Source organism: Carcharodon carcharias, chromosome 8 (genome assembly GCF_017639515.1).
Source record: "Carcharodon carcharias isolate sCarCar2 chromosome 8, sCarCar2.pri, whole genome shotgun sequence".
In the NCBI taxonomy this organism is placed as follows: Eukaryota; Metazoa; Chordata; class Chondrichthyes; order Lamniformes; family Lamnidae; genus Carcharodon; species Carcharodon carcharias.
In genome coordinates this window covers 60,207,875-60,233,730 of record NC_054474.1, presented here as the reverse complement: position 1 = coordinate 60,233,730, position 25,856 = coordinate 60,207,875, and the positions used below count along the sequence as shown (strand labels likewise).

General features: G+C 40.7%; 1 protein-coding gene across 4 annotated transcripts in view; it reads right to left on the bottom strand.

The window, feature by feature from the left end:
* The window catches only part of rnf44 (ring finger protein 44), a 127,929-nt gene that overhangs the window by 76,000 nt on the left and 26,073 nt on the right, over positions 1-25,856 (bottom strand). Inside the window, exon 1 of one of the 4 annotated variants that reach the window (XM_041193336.1) lies at positions 7,462-8,402. The exons of the other annotated variants lie outside the window; for them this stretch is intronic. The gene's annotated coding sequence lies outside the window, so the exon portion shown is untranslated. Of the gene's footprint in view, positions 1-7,461; positions 8,403-25,856 lie in introns of those variants that run through there. 4 annotated transcript variants of the gene reach the window in all.

The window sequence follows — 25,856 nt, the reverse complement described above, 5'->3', positions numbered from 1 at the left end:
AGATAGACTATGGCAGGGGCAGAAGTTGGTGCTTTGAAGTGGAAATAGGCAGTCTTTATGATGGAGACGATATAGGGTCATATTGGATGCTAACGTTGCAGCTGATGGCGGGTAGGTTGCAAGACAATTTATTGGTTGATATGTTTTGGCTACAATCGAATAACTTAGTGAGAGCAGTCCTACTGCCCTGGATGACAGAGGAGAGATATTGGGGAGGATAGTTTGGTTGGCTATGTCAAAAACTAGACAGAGAGAGATTAAGAATGGGCAAAAGGGATAATGCACACAGTCAGAAAGAATTCATTTAATCACTTTGATCACAATTATTTTAGTGTTGTGGAAACTTGACTTGAGGGATTCAAACAGAAAATTGCAGGAAAAATTTGAAGGGTAAAAATTGGTGAACTGTGGACAAGGCAGGTTTGGCAGGACAGCAATATATGTGCAAGGACAAAGCAGTTCAGGGTGGTTTTTTTCAAGGGGAGAGGGACAGTATCCAACAAGAAGAATATTCATTGTACTAGACAGCAGGGGAACTAAGACAGAAAACTGGGTGGTCAAGCGTCAAGTGGAAACAGGGTCAAGGGACAGGAAATGGAGTTAAGGAGCAGAAGGTGGGTCTATAGATGAGATGACTTTGAGAAAGGTAGACAGCAAGACTGGAGAAAATGATACACAGGTATGGTTTCAGGTCTGGGGAAAGGGGAGTAAGGGTAAAAGTGGAAGGAGTGCAAGCATTAGAGGCAGCTGATTGGATGATCTCCAACTTGGTGATAAAGAAATCCATGAGCTCTTTGCACTTGTTAGAACTGAGGGCATACGTCAATTCATGATATACCGAAATGTACAATTAAGTGTCTAAACAATACTTCAGTTACTCAAACCTGTATATGCCATTCTTTATGGATTCATGCCAGCTCTGAGCTTCAAGTAGTTTTCAGCACTTTAAAATAAAAAGGCTAAAATCTTTTGATTTCTACCCATTTTATAAATTATTTTCTCCCCTCTTCTCTGAAGTCCCCTGATCCACCAGCTACATGCAGGATGGGCTACTTGCTTCCAAACCCCTGGTCAATTAAACCAGTCACTAAAAGTCATGCAGGAGCAGAGTGGATTACATCTGCTGTCAGATTTCTGTTCCATCTGCTGAAACACTAGATAGTATGTTCATGATCAGAAGCCCCATGTCCTAGTCCTGTGCTGCAATAATTTTAGACTTAATCATTCCATGCAAATATTAATTTGAACATCCTTTTCAGGTGGAATGTTTAGATCAAAGAAAAGCTTAAAGGGTTATAACTTGCTGTCAAAGTAAAAACAAAGCTAATGGCACTTCACTTGTCGCTGGGTCAAAATCCTGGAACTCTCTCCCTAACAGCACTATGGGTGTACCTACACCACATGGACTGCAGCGGTTCAACAAGGCAGCTCACCACCACCTTCTCAAGAGCATACAGGGATGGGCAATAAATGCTGGCCTAGCTAGTGACATCCATATCCCATGAATGAATTAAAAAAATACTTGCTGTTATTTATTCTCAAACATTGCAGTGGTGAAATGCAGAAATCCAAAAGTTGTTGTCCAAGTTGTACTGCTCTACTGTTAGCTTCGTAAAAACAGGAACTCACTCTCTGCCTCACTAGTAAAATGCATTGAACAGAATGAAGTTACTGCATTTGTGCAGTACATACAAACCAAACTCGCCACAGATAGTTTTGTTCATTTCACTCTACGCATTCTTTTAATGATGTAGTAAGTATTAATTACTGTAAGTAATAGCAGCAGCAGTAGACAATCTGGTCCCATGAGCCTGGTCTGTCATTCAATCCAATCATCTTCTACCCTCACTTCACTTTCCCTTCCACTCCCCATATCCTTCTATTTCGTCAGAGATCAAAAATTTACTGATGGAGCATCCACAACCCTCTAGGATAGAGGATTCCAAAGATTCACAAACGTCTGAATGAAGAAATTTCTCTCCTTGAGACTGTGCCTCCGTGTTCAATATTCTCCAATAAGGGAAAACAACCTGTTAGCATCAATCTTGTCTAGCCCCTTCAGAATCTTGAATGGTTCAATGTGATCACCTCTCATTCTTCTAAACCCAATGAGTATAGACCCAATCTACTCAGCCTGTCATCATAGGACAACTCTCTCATCTCAGGAACCAATATAGTGAAACCAGAAAATGCAGGAAACACTCAGCAGGTCAGGCGGCATCAGGACATTGACCTGAAACGTTACTTCTGTTTCTCTCCACAGATGCTGCCTGACCTGCTGAGTGTTTCTAGCATTTTCTGTTTTGATTTCAGATTTCTAGCATCTGCAGTATTTTGCTTTTGCACCAACAAAGTGAAACTTTGCTGTACTGCACCCAAAGGCAAGTATATCCTTCCTTATATGTAGAGACCAAAGCTGCACGCAGTATTCCCAGTATGGCCTCACCAATGCCTATACAATTGTAGCAAACTTCCTTATTCTTATACTCCAGTCCCCTTACAGTAATGGCCAACATGTTGTTTGCCTTCTAATTGCTTGCTGATACAATTGTAGCAAGACTTTCTCGTTGTTGTATCCTGGTCCCCTTGCAATAAAGATTAACTTGCCAATTTTTCCTCTCTCTTAATACAATTGGTTTATCCTCTCTTTAGTTCTTCTGCACCTGATTTGACATAGATTTCACCCATTCTAACTGACACTTCCTTCAGTCCTTGCACTATTACATTTCACAGTGCTTCAATCTGATTGGTTGAGTTACAGTTTGCTTGCCCTGTTTACTCAGGTCCCAGATGCTCTGCTTCCTGCATGACTTTCAGCAAGTTGCTACACAAAAAAAAAATCTAAACGTGCATGGGCAAGTTTAACTAATGGCAGACTCAGTTAGCTGCCTTGCTACAGCAAATTATGACCAAATTTTTGAGCCAAATTTGTAAAACTTGTCTGCCAGTATCAATTTTAGCAAAAATTGTTGCACCACAAATGGAAGTGAAGCAAAACCAAGTGCAAAAGAATATTCTGATAAAAAAAGTATTTTGGTGGCAAATATCCAGCCCACCCTCCCACAAATGCATACAAAATACACTGCTCCAGATGAAAACATCACTTAAGAATCTTGACTGCCCAGGACTCCCAATAACTCCCAGGACTCCATCTAAAATGTGCAAAGGTTTCAGACATGCAATTTGAGGATTTCAATCGCTTCTGTTCCCCCAACCAGCTGTGGATTCTCTGATCAAGTGTCATGCGACCTCCGAGGTGACACTATTCACTGGCCTCTTTCTTGCATGGTTTGCACTTTAAGAGTGGTAATGGTTGTAAGTTTCTCCGTAAACAACAGCAGCAAGGAAACATCACAACGAAAGCATTGACATTGGACATGGGACACTTCAGCCCATGGAAGGGGAAGACAAAAATAAGATTTTTAAGAAGTAAAAGGAACAAATGGTGATTGTTTAATTTCTCAGTACAGCAATGGAAACACCCCCTTCAATGATTGGCTGTTACTCTATTCTAACATGCACATGAAGATGCTGGACCATTTAATATGTCAAGTGTGTTTTGCAAACATTTGAAGACTTGAATAAAATAAAATAATATAATAAAGAAAACTCGAAAGATAAAAAAATGTACAATAACAGCTAAAAAAAAAAACACTTTATCCTTCAGTTTCAAATATTAACTGCTCAGGCTTCCACCACAAAACCAACCCTTACAATACAAATAAATAAACCAATTGATGCACCTGGAGAGAGGAAAAAGGAATAGACTCACAATTTGGAGTGTGTAGTCTATAGCATGCATTACCATTAAATCAAAGGTTAATGACACAAAAACTTTTTAAAAAATCCAATCTGTCAAAATATAATAATGTGAACCAACTATACAACCTTTAATGCTCAATTGAGAAAATAGTTTTTGATGGTTTTTAAAGTTGTTTAGTGTTTAAATTTTATGAATTGCAGAGTCTAAAACATGTAGATAAATATTTACTTATATAGTATGTCACATATTGTCAACATAAAACCAAAGCAAAAGCATTGAATTATAACTGGGAAATGCATGCTTAAATCCAAAATCTGTGAAGTTGAATTTTTCCAGTGTAATACTTAAGAATACCAACAGACACATTATTTATATAGTTGCAGCAGTGACACAGCTTGCAAACAACACTGGGTCTCCAAAAGCAGGAACAGTGCATTTAGCAGTGGATTAGCAAGCGCAAAACCAGACCGAGTATAGACAACAGATAAAACATATACCAACAGGAGGGAGATACTTTTTGAACAATGTTTGCAAGTGTACTAAACTGCCCCAAACACCAGCGTGAACAGCTAAGATTTTAAGTTATAGCTTTGGTAGCCCAGCTATACTGTCTTGTTTCCCCTGTGGATTTGTGCCTCTGAGCTAGGAATTCCATGTATACCGAACTGCTAATGAAGATTATAAAGCGCCTTTGCTGTTATTCAAAGATTAAATAGATCAAATTTATGGGAAAAGGTTTTTACTGCTGACAAATGCTTACTTGACAAAATCCTGACTCCATCGCCTGTACAGAATTGTTTAGATAACTCCCTACAAATTCACAGCAGATGATGGAGTCTAGAAACTACACTTCCGAATGGTGAGTAGGGACTGTATTTTTTAACCCAAGCACTGTTGCAATGATGGAAATAATGCTTTCTGTACTAGTAATGACGGACTATTGGTTTTATTTAACAAGTACAAAAAGAGACATTTCTCAAACACTATGGCACGTGGCAAATGGATTAAATGAAGAGAGCATACATGTAAAATAAAAGCAGAATGCACTGTGGTGGTTGTGTTTATCGTACAAATAACAGATCAGACATATAGATTGTGTTTAAGAGGCATCTGGAGTGGAATATGCAGTATGGAGTTTTAAGTGATCATTGAACACAAGTGTGCTGTCATTTTTAAGAGTCATTGTGAAAATTATCACCAGCAAGTTTAGCCATGGGACAAACTTTTGCTGCACCAAAAATATATCAAGTTCACCAGGTATAGAGAATAGATAGCTTATGGTGAGTTTCAAGGGAGTGATTTGTTGTTTTTCATGCACAAATTGTGCAATTACAGAAAACCTGCATTTAAACAGCACCTACATCTCAAAGCACTCCGTAACAAATTTGTTTTTGAGCTTCAGTTACTTGTTATATCGACAAACAGCATCCAACATGCACAAAACAAATTGAATGAATGACCAATTAATCCGTTCTGCTGGTGCTGGTTGAAGGAGAAATGCTGGTGTTGACACCAAGAAAATTCCTGACTCTCCTTCAAATGCTATGGGATTTTGTATGTCCTATTGAATCACTGGAACAGGCACACAAAACCCCAATTTCACATCTCATCAAAAAAGATGACACCTTTGACAATGTAGCACTCCTTCAGACCTGCATTAAATTACCAACCTAGATTATGGGCTTAAATTCTAGAATGGGGCCGAGACCATGAACCTTCATAATCAGAGGTGAGACTACTGCCAACTGAGTTAAGCTCACGTTTATATAACTCGTTGCTGGACTTACTCAATCGTCCATTTTATTTTAAAAAATTGCTACTCTTGCCACTTTTGCAATTCACAGGACAATTGATCATGCAATGCCATATACCTTCAACCTCTACATCATGATAAAAGTTATCATAGAGATTCTTTGCTTCAAATCATCAGACCATAATTTATACTGCACACCACAAAGCTTCAGCATTCTCAGTGTTGTAAAACCAAACTTACATTACTTGCAAAACAGGATTCTCCATCTAAATGAATAAATACTTATGATAATTTTAAAACCAATCCAGTCTTACTCCTAAAGGTCAGCAGTCCACAAAAAATATGAAATAAAAGCAGATCCAACAAAGCTTTGCCACAGATTAAACTCAAAACTTCTAAGCAGAGTAGAATTTGTCATAGAAAGTGATAAGATCCTGCAAAATAGGTAAATAGAGGTGTTCCCTGCAAAGATGCTACATGACCAATGCACTTCCCTGTGCTTTCTCCAGGTACTTGGTGCCAAACAGTGTCTCTCATATCTCATTCCCCCACCCCACACTTTCTCCAAAGAGCAAAACAGAAGAGATCTAGAACAAGAGATGCATCTAAGGTAGAGTTCTGTGCTTACCTCAGAACAGGAGGCCAGTTCACACTACAACTTCAACACTACAATGCACAATGAGGTAGTTAGATAAAAGGAATGAGGAGACGGAATATTGAGGACATTTTTTTTTAAAAAAGTGGAATATGAAGGATGTTAGTGAATGGGGTTTCTTTGTATATTGAATAGAATGAACCGCATATACAGTATAAGTATAAATTGCCTGAATTTTAAACTCATTTTATTTTGATTACACAAAATCATAATCTAAACGTGGTCACACATGAAATGCTTCTCATTCGAGAGGAAAGTGTTCTCTGGGGCATAAGTAATACACATAATATTATCCATGTTAAACTGTTAAGATAACAAAACATGCAGAGTTCTTTAAAAAAATAGAACTAATTATTTCATTCTTTTTTAAAAAGGCCAGCATTTAAGACATAGCATGTTTTCAGAGCAGAATGAAGTTTTGCAGATTTTGAGCCAGATTGAAGGATACAATCTTGAGTTTACAACGTAGACAATAAAGGCAACAATCCAGGCTAAAACTGCCAATGGAAAAGGAGGATCCTGCTTTCCATCTGTGCTGTTAAAAGTTTCTGAAACCCACCGAATCCAAACAGCAGCAGTGAAAAGCTGAAGGCCACAGAAAGATTCTCACTGCAAAGCCTATTGCATACCTTGATATCTCTCAATGCTTTGTATTTTTAATATCACTAATTAAGTTACACAAATAGTTTTTTAAATTAAAATTTTACATTAATTACATATGCTGGTGGATGAGGAAACACACCCTCCCTAGAAAATAAATAAATAAATGGCCAAACAGTGCGCTAAAGCTTTGTTGGGTCACTAAAATCCGTCACTCTTGCTCATCTGTAATTACTGTACATCAAAAAGCTAGAAGGCCCAGAGCCTTTGCATTCCTCCCAATGCAGCCAAAAATGTACAGTTACAATTCAGGCCTAAACATGATCCTACAGAAATGCAAACGAATCCCAGCACTGACCATGCAATAATCCCGATAAATACAACACACAAAAAAATAAACCGACGCACTAAGTCGCCGTGTAGCCCGAGCAACCACTGGAAAGAAAGGGGGGAAAATAAGGAAATAAAAATATAAGGCAGCACCAACAAAAACAAGGCGGGGGCTGTGATCTGACGGCAGCTCGCGGTAAAAAAAGCACAAACAAAAGCCAGCTGAGGCTGGAGATTCGTTTGCAATCGGAGCAAAGCTGGCTTGGTGCAACCTTCGTTCAATGCAAACATACGCCCAAATATTGCTATTCGAAATATGCGCAACATTGTGCAAAAGCCTTTAAAAGCATTCTCGTATACCTGATTTAGGCTTTTAAACTGACATCACTTTAATCGCTGATCTTGCCCACTTCATCCTCCTCCACCTCTCACTACATGTTCAGTGCTTTCCTATTATCTAAGAGCTCTCTTTCTTTCTCTCGGTTTTTTTTCCCTGCTGGTCCTCCAAGGCTCAAAATGGAACCGTCCAGGGGCGTCACCAAACATAAATAGGTAAGTAATCGTGCTGGATTTTCACCAATGCGGTTCTCTGACAGATCCCTCTTTGCCAGGCGGACTCTCAATTCCTGCATGGAGTGGTTAGCAGAGCCAGCGAGCGGCTGCTGCTGGAGAATGCTCCGGATGACATGGGCTGGAACGGCTGGCAGAGCTTCGCTTTACCCCCGACATGTAGCTTTCACTGGACTGCTCGCACTGAAACTGGCTACGACAAACAACGCTGCTGATTGACAGCTGAGCCCAGATCCCAGGCAAGAGGAGAGAGAGAGAGACTGCAGATAGCAGGCTATCATACATCAACTCCAGCTTGCTAAAACTGTTACAGAGGAATGTATCCAAGCAAAAAAATAATCCAGTATATATGCATCGAAGAGTCACTTGTTTGTCAGTCAGTCAGTCAATGAGACAACTGAAGGAGTTTGTTAACGTTACCACAAACACTCGCTTACTTTGTATCGATTTTTGCTCTCCCCCACCCCTTACTCCTTTAAAAGGCCGGGGGTACAACGGCGGAAGTGAACTATCGTAAACAGACTCTTCAAAATGAAAATAAACTCAGCTGGCCCGGAGTGACATGCATGACGCAGGTCACATTTTGTTGCTTCGTGCAACAATACATACAACCTACACTGACAGGATTACATCGCCGTGTGTGCATGTCCAGCGAGGGAACTCGCATTGCTGTATATCTGTAGACGCTTTCACATTAGAGAGTTTGCTTTTAGTGGACTTCAGAGCACGACCATTATCTACTATACTCCTTGGCCTCATTGGAGGGCACCGGAAGGGTCTACCAGGGATCAACATGCTATGATACAATGACACCAGGCTTATAGCAATAGAAGCAGTGAAAGAGTTAACTGCGCGAAAGTGGGGCAAAATCTTTAGATATCTAGACCACAAGACCTGGTACCAAAAGAGAACATGTAATCTTTATTTCTGGAAATGACAGCATCCAAAGTTCTGCTTCTTTCAAACTCAGTTTACAATTGTTTTAAATGTTGAGTTAGTTCTGTTCATGTTAACAACCACAATGTATTTGAAGGAGACATTGACCAGATTCAGCAACAAACTACTCCACCCTGACAATCTGAGTCTCTGCCCTCACTGTGGATAGTGGAAATTGGGCTATTTATACTGGGAAAAGCACCCAGCCAAAGGGTGAAGAGAACAGCATGTTTGCTTCCAGCTGCTTTATAATCCCATTTTGGAATTAAAGTGGTTGTCAGTGGATTTAAAAATTATAATGCATGAAAAATGTTACCATTATATGATACATTATGTAATCAGAATTACAACTTCACTGTCCAGATGTTTATATGCAGCTTTAATATGGAAAAGGTCAATAAATGCAATCAAAAAGGACGACAAACCAAATGAGATATATGGTGATCAAATGGATGAGTTTTAAGGAAGGTTTCAGAAGAGGAAGGGGTACTGAAGGGGCAGAGAAGTTTAGGGAGGGAATTCCAGAGCATAGGGTTGAAGGCATTCCTGCCAAGTGTGAGGCAATAGTAAGTTTGTGGGGGGAGGGGGGAGAGACAGTGCACAAGCAGCAGGAACTCGAACAAACTAGAGAGTTTGGGAGAAGGTAGCAGAGATACAGATGGAAAGCGGTGTGATGGGTTTGGAGTTTGTGGCAGGGATTAAAGATGATGGCTTCAGTCTTTCAAATATTTCCTGGAGGAAATTGAGACTCATCTAAGACAGATACGGGAAGGTGAGACCTGATGCTGCCCAATGTGATCTAGCCAGATCGGGTGATGAATAGTTCATTGTGTGTCAGATGCCCTTACCGTGTACATGAAGGAGCAAAGAGTGGACTGCACCAGCAGGAATAACCAAGATAGAAGAGAGCAAACTATTTTCTGGTGACAAGGACATTCCAGGTAGAGTAGATGACTGGATCAGCAGAGAAGTATGGAGGACCAAAGGCAAAGCAGATTAAAATTTGGAAGTAGTGTTATAAATAACTTGGGAGAAGAGTTCTTTCTAGAATTGGACACAGAAGGAAGTGGGGTTAGACACAATTTCAGGGATGCAGATGTGAGGGATATAAGGAGGTGGTTGGAGATGGCCTTGTGAGAAGCCACGGGTGCATCATTAATGCTGGTAGGAATGTTTTGAATTGCAAGAGATCTTGAGGACATGAAGGCCGTGAACTCAGGAGAGTTCATAAGACAGGAAAATACTGAGATGGAGATTGAAATTAAGAAAAAGATGCAAAGGCTGAAGAAACGTAGGGAGCAAGATATCTTAGGGAGGAACTCAGGTGGGTAGATGGGGATCAGTAGATAATGTGGATTTTAAAGGAGAGATGAGATGGATGGAACAAGCTGGCGTAGTGAGGGGCAGTGGAAGGAACAAAGTGCCAATGGAGCAGGGGGAAAAGTTTAAGGTGTGATTTGGCAAGACGACCCACAATGTCATTGTGCCAGTCTGGTAAAGGGAGAGCGCAAACTGGTGGTGGAAATTGTAGCCTGGCAGGAAGGTTTAGTAAGAGGCAAAGGCACCCATAAACTCACATTTAATAAAAGCCAGGATGTCAAATGCAATCATCGACAATAAGGTCTTAAATGGCAAAAGCCTTGCTTGTTTATGTGTATGAATGGACAGTGGACATGGGTCAATGATTGTTGATCTACTGGGAGAGTCCAAGAGTGTAGTGGTGGGAAAAAGTTTGCCACAAGTAGTTTTCAGTGAGCGGAAAGGTTGGCAAGAGAGGACCACTGGGCAGCTGGGTTTCTGTTCATAAGGAGACAATGCTAAGAAAGGTCCAGAGAGTGGGTGGACTTAATCAAGGGGGATTGCCTGTAGATAAGTTTTATAAATATCCCTTCTGTTGCCCATCACTAAAGAAAAAATTCAAGGCCATAGAACAGTGTCACAATTTGGGCAAGGATAAGATAAGCTGATGACAGGAAGAAACAAAGAGCCTAACAGTAATCATGCAATGATTAAAGTCAAATCAGGGAACAATGGTATAAGTTAAAGGTGCTTCACCGAATACGCAAAGCATTTATAACAAGATAGACAAATTAGTAGCACAAGAGACTGGTTGCATGGTTGGAAATTAAATATTCTAGGGGACTTGGCATTTTGAAAAGATAAATAAAATGGAAGGGGAGGGATGCAGTGGGGTAGCCTGCACTTCCTCTGAAGATGCTGAGCGGTCATTAGTTTCCTCCTCCTGCGGCTCCAGTCCTCTCCGCTGTGCTATGTTGTGCATTTCAAGCACACTGCTATCACTGTGCGCAACCTAGCTGGTACATACTGAAGGGGACCCCCCAGATCTATCCAGATACCCGAATCATATCTTAAGCACCCCAATAGTTTTGTCAATGACCATTCTTATGCTCATGCAGCTTCTGTTGCATCTTTGGGTGTCATTGGTGGAGCTCCTTACAGGTGTCATCTGCCACGTCCTTAGAGGACAGCCCTCATCTTCAAGGAGCCAGCTGCTAACTCTGGGGAGGTATGGTTGACTAACTGTAGGAAACTTGACTAGTGTAGAATGAAAGCACCATGGCAGCTCCTTGGATATCTTGCAGAGGCTGGCCTGGTGGTTACATACCAGCTAGACATTAAATGGAGTGGAATCCCTTTTGATTGATGAAAACTGCTGGTTGATCTGAGGGTATCTTGATTGCCACATGTGGGATCTAGGACTCTTCAAACCTGGAGGAATCTCACCAGAGCAGCAAGGCTGAGGGCGCTCTTATTTGGCTGGCCTCATCAATAACTAAGTAGACATAAATGGTGGCTCTGGCAAAAAGATATCCATCACCTGAGACATGCCCTAGTGCAGAGCATGTTCTACAAATGTAACCAGCAAAGGCAAAAAAATTTAAATCTGTTATGACTTTGACCGTCACTGTGTCCACACGGTCCCCTTGGAAGGGGGTTTTCTTCCTGGAGGTTGCAAATGTTAGCAATGACCAGTTGCAATCCCCTAACTGACTGAGACATTGATGTTCAGTCATGTCCAGATAGCTAATCCTCTGCCTGTATATCCTGGGCTGGGGGTATCACCTCATGCAAGCTCAAGCTGTGTTCATCCCTCTGCTCTGTGGAATAACAGATGATTGAGGAGAAGGCTGCTGCTGACCTTGCTAGTGTTGCTTCTCTTGTTCTTCATCTGCAGTCCAAGGTACAGCCGCAGAAGATTCACCCATGCTGATCTTAAAGCCGGCAGTTGAGAAGGGCAGATCAAAGTCAAAATACTCCAAGGTTGCTGAAATGACCACCAAGGTCTCAGAATTCACCTCTAAAGCAGCTCACAGAACAAAGGCCTTTCGCGGATGGCAACAAGTAACTGTCCTATCTCTGTATTTAAAAGCCTTCCAGCCTGTCAATTCAGGTGAGTTCCTGGAAGTCCAGGAAACCCATGCACTGACACTTAAAGCTAGAGCCCATGATTAAAGATGCAGTCAACTGCATGGTTTAGAGGAATGAGAGGCAATCTCACTAAAACACACAAGATTCTGGGAAGGTTTGGTAGGGTAGATGCTGAAAGGCTGATTCCTCAGGTTAGAGGATCTAGAACAAGGGGAAATGGTTTCAGAATAAAGGATTAGTCATTTAGGACTGAGATAAGAAATTTCTTTACTTAGCATTTTGAACCTTTGTACACTGAGCCCTCTGGGTTGTGAATTCCAATCATTGAGTATATTCAAGACTAATATTGTTAGATTTTTGATTCTTAGGGAATCAAGGGATTTGGAGAATTGGCAGAAAATGGAGTTGAGGTTGAAGATCAGCTATGATCTTTATAGAATATTGAAGCAGGCTTGAAGGGCCATTTGACCTACTCCTGCTTCTACTTATGATTTTATATATTCAGATTAGGATTAGAGGATGAAAATGTACTTGAGGGCTGAAATAAAAATTACATGACTGGGTGACCAGTAGGAGATAACACAGGAGAGAAGGACCAGGGAAGAGCCAAGAGAAGCCATAAGATTCTGTAACTACTGGCGTTACATAATTTGTAGTGGGGGAGATGTTAAGTATCTGATAAAGGTGATTACTTCCTTTCACATCATTTTGCAGTGCACGCCCCAAAATCTCTCTATTGTACATCGGCAAGCTATTCCTCAACCAAGACAGTAGTCAGGCAGCCTGCTTTAGGCCTTTGACAAACTGCTCCAGAACAGAGATGTAGTAGAATGCAGGATGGGAAACTCAATCTCCAATTAATGCCATTTTCCGCCTTTTATTAGCTTTTGGCTGACCATGAGGCTGAGATTAAAAATTCACCTGTACTTAAATTTCAAGTGAAAACTAATGTGCCCGAAATGATAAAACATGACAGTTAAGGGTTTAAGATCCTTGTGCTTGCTTGTAATTGGTCTTGTATAATTGGCCGTCTCCTCCAGTCCTACGTCCTAGTCCAGATCCTGTTGTCCTCCAATTGAAGTCTATGCATTTCCACTTCACCATGTTCCATGCTTGGTAGCCAAGTTTTCTATCTAGATCCAACTCTCTGGACTACCTCCCTATTTTCTCTTCTGGTCCTGAAATCCTCATCTTTTTGACTTTGCTTTTGGTTAACTCTTAATTCTCCTACTGCCAGATCAGTTCATTCACCTATCAACAAATCACATTGGGTGATTTAATTACGTTAATGAGCTATGCAAATGCAAGTTGTTGGTGTACACTCACCCACACTGCAACAGCTCAACATTTATTTTCAGGTCAATAGTGTCAAATATGGAATGGTAACGCTGTTGCTAGGATTTCAAGATTGGAAAATAATTGATGTTTTGAGGTGCCAAGTATTGGTGATATGAGTTCAACAAGATTTTGTATTTTACCTAAATGTTAGCAAGATTGCATTTCACAGTAGCTGTCAGAGTTAGCTGTCTGGGAAGGGAATTAAGAACAAAAAACAGGCGTGTGACTTCTTGCCCAAAGGAGGCCCGGCAATGCCACTTACAATTGGCTGGAGAGCAGTTATGTACAAAAATATATAAGTATAATTTACAGCCTGCTTCAATCTGGGTAAAAAATATCAATTCAAGGTAAGAGTTTAAGAAACTACGTTATATCTGCAATTACAACCCACTCACTTTAATTCAAAATAGTTTAATTCAAATTAGTTCATATTTCAATTATATATTCATTCAATTTTTCTTAAGCCACAAAATTCTCATTTACTGTATTATTTACATTTTTAAAAATCCAATAAATTGAATTAAAGCACAAAATAGCTTGAAAGAACAGGAGAAAATTGTATTAATGGTTGCCCTTGAACTTGCAGAAGACTCATCTGAGGCAAGAGTTTCAATGAATGGACCCAAATTTATACCTTAAGCTCAATTAATTTTCACAATAAAACCTTCCATAGTCCAGTCAGTTCTAGCTTGGGCAAAACCTCAAGTAAAAAAGGTTGTTCCTATAATTATTAAATACATTTTTTTTGTGTGGTCTGACAGACACATTTACAATTTCTCCAAAGACAGCAAGGAGGAAAACGGTAGTAGTCAACAGGATAGTGTAAATTTTGCAAATGGAAGGAGCATCACCAAATAAAAAGTTCAGCTTCACTTTTTTATCCATTTTAACAGTTTTTTTTTTTACACAGCTAACAATGACTGTTGTTTCCTGCAGTCTACAGCCAATAATATACATAAATATATAATAGATCACATATTGCCTACTTTTTTGAAACTGCAAATTGGTTAAAAACAATAACCTGTACATTATATTCAAAATAAACAATTACACAAATAACTTGCTTCATGCCAGTAGTAGAGGAAGAGAATTTATATCTCTGAATACCAGCATTTACCCTGATAAACATACAAAACTTTAAACAAGCATTGATAATATTTACAAGTGATTTCCTGTACTCATTTCCACTTAAGCAATCTGGCATTCTGTATTTGAAAATCAACAGATCACCTCAATATTTATTTTTGAAATGTCCTACTTTCACAAGTTTTAATAAAATAATCACTTCTGATGCTAGGCGAATTGGTGATAACATTGGCTTGCACAACATTCATTTTGTACAATAGAACATATTGAGCCAAGAGCCCAATCTGGTTAGACTCTTTTAGGTTTTACCCAGTCAATTGACCCTTTCAAAGCCCATTTATGCCTACGTAATAATAAACTTGCCAATAGAGAATTTAGAAAAATAAATTAATATCCAAAAATGTAACTCAAATTTATTTTTGCTAATTTGCTCCTCCTCTCACCTCATCTGAAAATAATGACTCCATGACTGCTGTAATCTATCTAGCACATCATGTGCAAGTCTAGTACATTCTGGCAGGCTATTTTATCAATGCACATTATGTCAATCCAGATCTCACACAAAAAAACCCACATGTAGAGATCACTGAATAACAATTAGGAACAAGAATCCCATTTGATTTTCCCCTTACTAACCAGAAAGCAGGGAGCTGAAACTAAATGTAGCAACCCTATGACTGTCCTGGCAGTGATAGCTTTAGAACATGGGATCTTCTGTATATTATGAATTCTATAACATAAGTGAATATACTATATACTGAACCACAACCCAAACTAATAAATATAGATACACACCTTACAAATATAATGCATGAAACTTCTCATATATGCATAATAGGATTCTGTATACAAACATAATGGGAAATCTATATTTATAGGAACAGGAGTATACTATTTAGCCCCTCAAGCCTATTCCACCATTCAAGAAGATAAAGGTAAACCCACATAACCCCCCTTTGCTCCATTTCCTTAATATCTCTGAAATTTTTGTTAACCAATCTCAGTTTTAAAGCTAACAATTGATCTACCATCAATTGCCATTTGCAGAAGTGTTCCAAACTGCTACCACCCTTGTGTGAAGAAGTGTTTCCTAATTTCACTCCTGAAAGGTCTGGCTCTCATTTTTTGACCATCTCTCCTAGTCCAAGAGTTACCAGCTAGTAGAAATCTACCCTCTGTTCCTTTCAGTAACCCTTTCAAATCACGCCTTTAACTTCTAAATTTTAGGGAAAACAACCCTAGATTGTTTAATATTTCCTGGTTGATTTATGTTTCAGGTCCATATATCATTCTAGTAAATTTATGCTGCACCCCATTGAAGGCCAATATATCCATCCTGAGATGTGGTGCCCAAAATTGCTCACAGTAATCCAGGTGTGGTCTAAGCGGGTATCATTCAACAGTGTTAGATTTTCAGGTCAAACTTGTGAATAAGCTCTATTTAAACCCATGAAAGCTTGTTGCTGTTTATTCAAATTGATCATACACTTTGGTTAGGAAATACACACTCCTTCCTGGTCAAAAAGCACACTGATTACAGTAAGGACAGGGGACAGGAGTTTCAGTTCTCTCACCCCCATCTGTATCAACAGATTGCTTCTCACTCACTCTCATATAAAACTCATTTGCTTTATTTTCAAAGATATTTGAACAAAAAAAGAGCGAAAATTGAAAAAACTTTATTCCAGTATAACCTGTAGAGTGCCTTTCATTTTATGCACATGCACAGTGTGGTATCATGTGGTTAAAAAAGTTTGATTAGAACACAAATTAATAGGGAATTTTGTGCCAATGGGAAAGAGGGGGTTGCACAAATATCTTTTTCTCCCTTTCACAATGGCCAACCTTCAAACAACAGATGGAATTAACTATTTTCCACATCGGTTCTAGGTCTCAGTACCATATAAAAATTCAACGTTGTCTATAAATGCAATAATTCAAAAGATACATGTGCATAATTTGCCTTCACATCTTTTAAAGAATTGCTAGACAACAAGACAAATTGATTTCACTATCAGAATACAAACATAACTTTCACGACACTGGACTCTTCCAGTTTCCTACACAGACTGTCCCAAAGCTACCAACCAGCAAGCTTTCCTATTTGAAACTGAGGTGGCACTGGGCCTAATGCCATAGAACTTTTAAATCACAGCAGCCTCTTCTCACAGTTGAATGAAGTTGTGAATACACCATTTTAGCAATATTTCCACAATTAAGAGTGAAAAATGCAAGTGTAGAAAACCATAATCACACCACCACCCACCGTAATTCTCTTAGGGAGGCTCTGAATACATATCTGCAAGATTATTTAATGCAGCTCCCAATGGTTTAGTTAATCAGTGGCAGCTAAGACAGATGGGATAAAAACAAATTGGCATGTGCTTCTCAAACAGAGGGCAAGATTCCCCCACTTTACTATGGACGGTCAGAAAATAAACACCCAATGCCAAAAAACCTCTTTAGAGACAAAGATTGGCTAATTCAATTTACATTTCCTCAGAGCAGACTCTCCTGTGCCACTGCTCTGAAACTGATGTACACCTGTTTTAGACAATAACTTGCATCTATATTGCATTGTTAAACACCCCAAGGCGCTTTACAGGAATATTATCAAATAAAATTTGACAAAGTCACATTTTAGGGCAGGTGACAAAAAGCTTAGTCAAAAGAGTCATATTTAAAGTTAAAAGGAGAGATTGAGAGGTTTAAGGAAGGACTTCCAGAACTTAGGGGCTTGAGAACACAAGGCATGGACACCCATGGCGGAGCAATTAGAATCAGGGATCTGCAAGAGGCCAGAATTGGTGCAAAGATACTTTGTGGAGTTTGCTGAGATAGGGAAAATCAAAGTCATGGAGGGATGAGAATTTTAAAAAATTTAGGTGTTGCTTAATCAGGGACCAATGTAGGTCAGCGAGCATAGGAGGGATGGATGAATGAATGGGATTTGTTGCGACTTAGGACTGCAAACTACACTTCTCATTTACACTAGTTAGAAACTACCTAGAATACTGTGAACAGTTTTGGTCCCCTTAGCTAAGGAAAGATATACTGGGATTGGAGGCAGTCCAGCGGAGGTTCACTGGGTTGATCCCAGGTATGGAGGGATTTTCTTATGAGGAGAGGTTGAGTAGGTTGGGCCTATACTCATTGGAGTTTAAAAGAATAAGAGGCGACCTTATTGAAACATTAGGGGGTTTGACAGGGTAGATGCTGAGAGGTTGCTTCCCCTTGTGGGAGAGTCTAGGACCAGAGGGCATAATCTCAGAGTAAGGGGGTGCCCATTTAAAATGGAGATGAAAAGGAATTTCTTCTGAGGGGAGTGAATCTGTGGAACTCTTTACTGCAGAGGGCTGGATCATTAAGTATCTTCAAGGCTGAGATAGACATTTTAATCAGTAAGGGAATCAAGGGTTATAGGGAAAAGGCAGGAAAGTGGAGTTGAGGATTATCAGATCAGCCATGATCTCACTGAGCCATCTCAATGGGCTGAATGGCCTACTTCTGCTCCTACATCTTATGGTCTTATATGGATAGTAGAGCTTTGGATGAGCTAAGGTTTATGGAGGATGAAAGGTGGGAAAACAGCATTGAAAAAATCCAGTCTAGAGGTAACAAAGGTGTGAATAAGGGTTTCAGCAGGTGAGTTACTGTATGGCAGAATCAGGCAATATTAGGAAGTTTTAAATAAACAGTCTTAGTGCTGGCACATATACATAGTGGGAAACTTAACTCAGGGTCAAATATGACACCAATGCTGCAAACGGTTTGCCAGAGAGAGGGATGGAGTTAAACAAAACAGAAAATGCTGGAAAGACTCAGCATATCTAGCAGCATCTGTGGAGAGAGAAACAGAGTTAACGTTTTGAGTACGTATGAGCTCTGTAGAAGGGTCATATGGACTCGAAACGTTAACGCTGTTTCTCTCTCCGCAGATGCTGCTAGACCTGCTGAGTTTTTCCAGCATTTTTTGTTTTTGTTTCAGATTTCCGGCACCTGCAGTATTTTGCATTTATCAGAGGGTTGGAATAGATAGCGAGTGAATGGAGTTTGTGGTGGGGACTGGAGACAATGGTTTGTGAACCATATTCTCCTTAAAATTCATTAAATTTACCTTCCAATTGTTTTACTCATTACAAATAAAATAATTCTTTTGGCAGTTTGTGTTCCTGGAAAAGTTAAAGCTATCACAAAAGCAAAACATTTCTGATTCTCTCCTGTAACCATCGGGGCAGGTAATCAAGCAGTAAAGTACAACTGAGCAAGAACATCAGTAATTCATTAGAAAAGTCTAACATTAATAGAGATAAGTGCAATAGAATGTTCTAACGAAGCAACAATTCAAAAACTAAAGAATCAAGACTACTTTTCCTGTGCTAATTAGGACATTAGTGTGCAATAAATTTTATTACAGCAACCAGAAAGTACAATTCAAAGGCATTTAAAATCCATTCATTCTTCTTCAGTTGGCAAAGATACTTAGACTAAATAACTACTATTCATGAAGACATGTGCAGGAAGTGCTTAACATCAAAGCAAGTACAGAAACAATAGGGTGATCCACACAAAACAAGGGATTATAAAAAATGCTGGGTATGAGAAACATTTAGCAGTGAAGCTGGCTGTGAGAATTTTAATGTCCACTGTACCACATGCAGCCTTTAATGTCAGTGGGAAGCCTAGACTTTCAGGTTTTAGAAGCACTTCCATTTAAAACACATTCTATGATAGAAAGCACATTGTAAATGAGTTACTGGAGTGGGAAACTGATACAGTAGGGTTTTCTTTACATTAAACTCTTATTCATCCTGCATTTCCTGAAGCCACTGAAGGATGGTTTTCCAAATATGTAGCTTATATGCCATTTACTGCTCTGCACCGTTCGTGGGTGAAATTTAATGCCACAATCAGGCCCAGTCTCTCTTGTGAAGCATGTGTTGGCATTTTGACATGGTTCTTTGACCATGGAGACTTCATTGTGTTGAATCTGATCTGTCTTCATCCAAGATCCACACACATCTTCCCCAGCAGGAATCATCAGATAACAGCCAAGAACAAGAATTAGCTAATTTCCTACCCCTTCTCTCTGAAGCACAGGAGCCATTTACAACAGCCTGTTGCTATTCTGCTGATATGAATTAATTCAGCATGGTCCAAGGGTTAGAATGGAACATTTCTTGTGTTTATAACTTAGTTGCAGACTGGTTAGTGTATTGTTTCAAATGCTCTGATATTGGAGATTTGTTCTTTTGACAAATTTAGCAGCACCTCCAAAGTAAATGCTAAAATTGAGCAAGAGCAGGGTTTTCTTTTAGTTTTGCAGAGAACAATGTTGGCCACAAATTGTGCACTGGTTTGGAATAATTACCTGACCTTACAACAAACACCAGAAGAAAGTTACAGTAGGTTTCTTCAGCAACTCAGCGAATTTATCAGTGATTAGCTGATGCAAAACAGGTCAGCAATGCTCCAGGTTTGAACCCTGATCTGTGCTGAGTTAGCTGATGTCAGCCAGAATAACAGTAGGAAGATTACAGCTGGCTTGGTCAGGGAAGGGGAAATAAACCAGGGAAGTCAATTCTTGATCACTAACCAGCAACTCCTGCTGAAAGTGTAAATTTTAGTTGAGGGTAATAATGGCACAAATCTTCCAGTCACGTGATCATTCGAGATGGTATACCAATTGTGAGATGCGAGATCGGACGCTACAAAAGTCCTGACACAGACATTTGTGGAAATTGACTGGGAAGTTTAAACTTCCGATGGGTTGATTCCATGTTGCCCAGGATCCGACGCAAATGTCTCCGACCCCAAGTTTAGGATGGAGACTTGGGCCAGATTCACAGGATATTCCTGTAACCAGGAAATGTTGTGCAGTTTAACACAACTGAGCATCCCAACAGATTCCCCAATCATCCACACCCAATAAAAAAACTTAAAAACTTACCTGAATATGGCAGCTATTACCGTTAAAAAAAGAGGTATGTCCTCTCCTTCTCCTGACTCTACTACACTAGCTGAACTTACCCTGGAAGCACTGCACTGTCTATTTCTGCTTCAGCCAGGATCACAAGAAATGGACAGTATCGTCAGGTCGAGAAAACTTTGCAGGTAGTGGCAATGCATCCAGCATTGCCATTGACTGGAAGACCTAGGCCAATATGTCTCAGCTCACACATAATTACTGGCAACTTGGATTGAATACTGGAAGATGACTATAATCCATGGAACTCTATCCCGTGGGAGGAGGGAAGTAAAGAAGGAGTGGGGGGGTGGGGGGGGGGGGGGACCCCTGAAAGAGTAATGGTCAGATTAAAAATGTAAGGAAATGCATCTTGTGAAATTTAGAACCAAGTAACCTTTAGCAGCAGACAAATGTGACTGGTTATATATATTGACCATTCACAACCCCCTCCAGTATGAACCATAAAAAAATACAAAAATACTCCATTTAGCCCAATAAATAAATTGTACCGTCACAAAATGAGAATTTTCTGCAGATATTGATAAAAATATTAACAGATAAAAAATTTCCTTAGTACCATTAGCAACATTTCAAATTACAGACCCCAGCTTCCAAGTTAAAATTCAGAACTCCAAGTTAAGGATCTCTGGAGTGTTACGAGCCATGCACTGATTGGCACAGGGTCAAGCAGATTCGAGAATTAAATGCATGGCTCATGGAGTGGCATGGGAAGAAGGGGTTTTGATTTATGGGACAACGGCACCATTTCTGGGGAAAGAGGATGATGTTAGACTGTGATTGCCTCCACTTAAACCGGGCTCGGATCAGCATTCGGGCGACTTGTATAATTCAGGCTGTGGATAGGGCTTTAAACCAAAAGAGTGGAGGGATTAACTGAAAGGAGATTCAGAAATTGAAAGAGAAAAGTTTTTTAAAAAATTGTTCAGGGGATGAGTGCATTGCTGGCAAGGCCAGCATTTGTTGTGCATCCCAAATTGCCCTTGAGGTGGTCGTGGTGATCCACCTTCTTGAACCCCTGCAGTCCAGGTGGGCTACGGTGTGGCTTTCTCGGCCATTGCTTAGGGCAGTTAGGAGTCAACCACGTTTCTATGGATCTGGAGTCACATGTAGGCCAGACCGGGTAAGAAATGTAGATTTCCTTCCCTACAGGACATTAGTGACCCAGGTGGATGTTTATGATAATTTGGTAGTTTAATAGTCACCATTTCAGAGACTAGCTTTTTTTTTTACATTTCAGATTTATTAATTATTTGAATTTACATTCTACCAGCTGCAGTGGTGGGATTTAAACTTGTGTCTCTACAGCATTCCTTTGGGCCTCTTGATTATTAGTCCAGTAATATTACCACCATGTTACTATTCCCACAAGTCAGGGCAATAGAACTGTGTAGTGATTTGGGTAAAGACAAGCCAGGTGGGACAGGAGAGTTTAACAGTAATAGTGCATCAGAGAATAACATTCATGCAAAGAATAGTTGTTAAAAAAAACCTTTTTTTCTGAATGAAGGTCTGAAGCATTTTTAATCGGATAGATGAAACAGCTGCACAGGGAGAAATTGTTTAGATTTATTGCCATTATAGAGACATGGCTACAAAGGGACTATAATCTTCATATAGATGAGACAAATCAATTGGCAAAAGGAGCCTGCCGATGAGTTTGTCGAAAGCTTTTGTGACAGTGTTCTGGAACAATATATTGTGGAACGAACTAGGGATAAAGCTATTTTACATCTAGTATTGTGCAATGAGGCAGAGTTATTAGTAATGTCATAGTAAAAGCTGACAAAATCCCAGGACCTGATGGCCTACATCCTAGGGTAGGAAAGAGATAGCTGGAGAGATAGCAGATACGTTGGTTATGATTTTTGCCCACTCAACCTCTCTCTGACCCTTCGCAGACTCCTTATGTCCTCTTCAGAACTTACTTTCCTACCAATCTTTGTATCATCAGCAAATTTAGCAAACATACCTTCATTCAAGTCATTGACATAAATTGTAAATAGTTGAGGCCCAAGCACTGATCCTTGTGGCACTCCACTTGTCACAGCTTGCCACCTCGAAAATGACCCATTTATGCCTACTCTTTCCTGTTAGCTAACTAATCCTCTACCCATACTAATATGTTACCCTCTACTCCATGACCTCTTATTTTGCATAGAATCTTTGATGTGGCACCTTGTCAAATGCCTTCTAGAAATCTAAGTACAGCACATCCACAAGTTCCCCTTTATCTACGTTGTTTAGTCAAATATGATTTCCCTTTCACAAAACCATGCATTAAGATTTTCTAAGTGCCCTGTTATAACTGCCTTAATAATAGATTCTAGCAATTTCTCCATGGCAGATGTTAAGCTAACTGGCCTGTAGTTTCCTGCCTCCCTCCTTTCTTGAATAGAGGAGTCACATTCACTATTTTCCAATCTGATAGAACCTTTTAGGGAATTTTGGAACATTTAAGACCAATGCATCTACTATCACTGCAGCTATTTCTTGTAAGACCTAATATGTTACCCTCCATCAGGACCTGGGGATATGTCAACTTTAAGTTCTAATAATTTTTCTTCACATTGAGCATACCCTCCATCGTGTTGTGTGGCACTACCACCATGCTATATGGGATAGATTTTGAACAGATCTAGCAACTCAAGACTGGGCATACATGAGGCGCTTTGGGCCATCAGCTGCATCAGAATTGTACTCAAACACAATTTGTAACCTCATGGCCCAGAATGTCCCCCACTACCATTACCATCAAGCCAGGGTATCAACACTGGTTCAAAGAAGAGAGCAGGGGAGCAGGCCCGGAGCAGCACCAGGCATAGCTAAAAATGAGGTGTCAATCTAGTGAAGCTACACCACAGGACTAGTTACTTGCCAAACAGTAGAAGCAGCAACTGAGAGACAGAGCTAAGCAGTTCCACAACCAGTGGATCAGACCTAAGCTCTGCAGTCCTGCCATATCCAGTCCTGAATGCTGGTGGACAATTAGACAACTCACCGGAGGCGGCGGCGGCAGCGGCGGCTCCACAAATATCCCCATCCTCAATGACGGGGGAACCCAGCATAGCAGTGCAAAAGAAAGCTGAAGCATTCACAACAATTTTCAGCCAGAAGTGCTGAGTGGATGATCCATCTCGACCTTCTCTGGAGGTCTCCAGTATCACAGATGCCAGTCCAGCCAACTCAATTCACTCCACGTGACATCAGGAAATGGCTAAAGGCAGTGGATACTGCAAAGGCTATGGACCTTGATAATAGTATTAAAGACTTGTGCTCCAGAACTTGCCGTGCCCCTAGCCAAGCTGTTCCAGTATATCTACAACATTGGCATCTACCTAGCAATGTGGAAAATTGCCAAGGTATGTCCTGTACACAAGAAGCAGGACAAATCCAACCCAGCCAGTTACCTAGCACAAAGGAAGATGTTTGTGGTTGTTGGAGATCGATCATCTCAGCTCCAGGACATCACTGCAGGAGTTCCTCAGGGTCGTTCCTAGTCCCAACCATCTTCAGCTGCTTCATCAATGATCTTCCTTCCATCACAAGGTCAGAAGTGGGGATGTTCACTGATGATTGCACAATGTTCAGCACCATTCGTGACTCCTCAGATACTGAAGCAGTCCATGTCCAAATGCAGCAAGACCTTGAAAATATCCAGGCTTGGGCTGACAAGTATCAAATAACATTTGCCCCACACAAGTGCCAGGCAATGACCACCTCCATCAAGAGAGAATCTAACCATCATCCCCTTGACATTCAATAGCATTACCATTGCTAAAGCCCCCACTATCAACATCCTGGGGGGTTACCATTTACCAGAAACTGAACAGGACTAGCCATATAAATACTGTGGCTACAAGAGCAGGTCAGAGGCTAGGAATCCTGCTCACCCCCTGACTTCCCAAAGCCTGTCCACCATCTACAAGGCACAAGTCAGGAGTGTGATGGAATACTCTCCACTTGCCTGGATGTGTGCAGCTCCAACAACACTCAAGAAGCTTGACACCATCCAGGACAAATCAGCCTGCTTGATTGGCACCCCATCAATAAACAATCACTCTCTCCTCTACCAATGCACAGTGGGAGCAGTGTGTACCACCTACAAGTAGCATTGCAGGGACTCATCAACCCTCGTAGATGGCACCTTTTAAACTCATGATTGCTACCATGTAGAAGGACAAGGGAGGCAGATATGTGGGAATGCCACCACCTAGAAGTCTCCCTACAAGCCACTCACCATCCTGACTTGGGAATATATCGTTATTCCTTCACTGTCACTGGGTCAAAATCCTGGAACTTCCTGACAGCACATGGATTGCTGCTGTTCAAGAAGGCAGCTCACCACCGCCTTCTCAAGGGCAATAAGTGATGGGTAATAAATTCTGGCCTAGCCAGTGATGCCCACATCCCATGAATGAATAAAAAAAGTTCAGGAAAGGTTCACACGACTGATACCTGGGATGGGGTCGATGGGGGGTGCGGTTATCTTAGGAGGAAATGTTGGCAGACTGGGCCTGTATCCACTGGAGTTTAGATGAATGAAAAATGATCTTACTGAAACAGAAAAGATCCTGAGGGGACTTGACAGGGTGCATGCTGAAAGGTTGTTTCACCTTATGGATGGAGATAAGAATTTTTTCTCTCAGAGGTTCGTGAGTCTTTGGAACTCTCTTCTCTGCAGTGGAGACGACAGGATCAAATGAATATTTTTAAGGCAGAGGTATATAGGTTCTTGAGTAACAAGGGGGTCAAAAGTAATAGGGGGTAGGCGGAATGTGCAGTTGAGGCCACAATCAGATCAGCCATGATCTCATTGAATGGTGGAGCAAGGTCGAGGGTCTGATTGGCTTACTCTTGCTCCGAACTCACAGCAGGATTGGCGATATTGTTCCAATTCAGTAATGTGTGGGACTTGGAAGGCAAGTTGCAGGTGGTGATGGTGGTCCCACCTGTCTCCTGCCCTTGTCCTCCAAAGTGGTAGAGGTCTTAGGTTTGGGAGGTGCAATCGAAGGAGCTTTGGTGAGTTGCTGCAGTGGATTTTATAGATGGCACACACACTGCTGCCAGTGTGTATTGGTGCTGGATGGAACAAATGTTTAATGTGGTGCAGTGGATGCTGATCAAGCAGTGGTTTGTCCTGAATTATGTTGAGTTTTGAGTGACGTTGGGTCCGCACTCATCCAGGCAAGTGGAGAGTATTCGATCACACTCCTGACTTGTTCCCTGTAGATGGTGGACAGGCTTTGGGGAGTCAGGAGGTGAGTTATTCACTGCAGGATTCCTAGCCTCTGACCTGCTCTTGTAGCCACAGTATTTATATGGCGAGTCCAGTTCAGTTTCTGGTAACCCCCAGGATGTTGATAGTGGGGATTCCAAAATCTGGGACTAAAAGTCTGATGATGACCTGAAACCATTGTTGTTTGTTGTAAAAACCTATCTGGTTCAC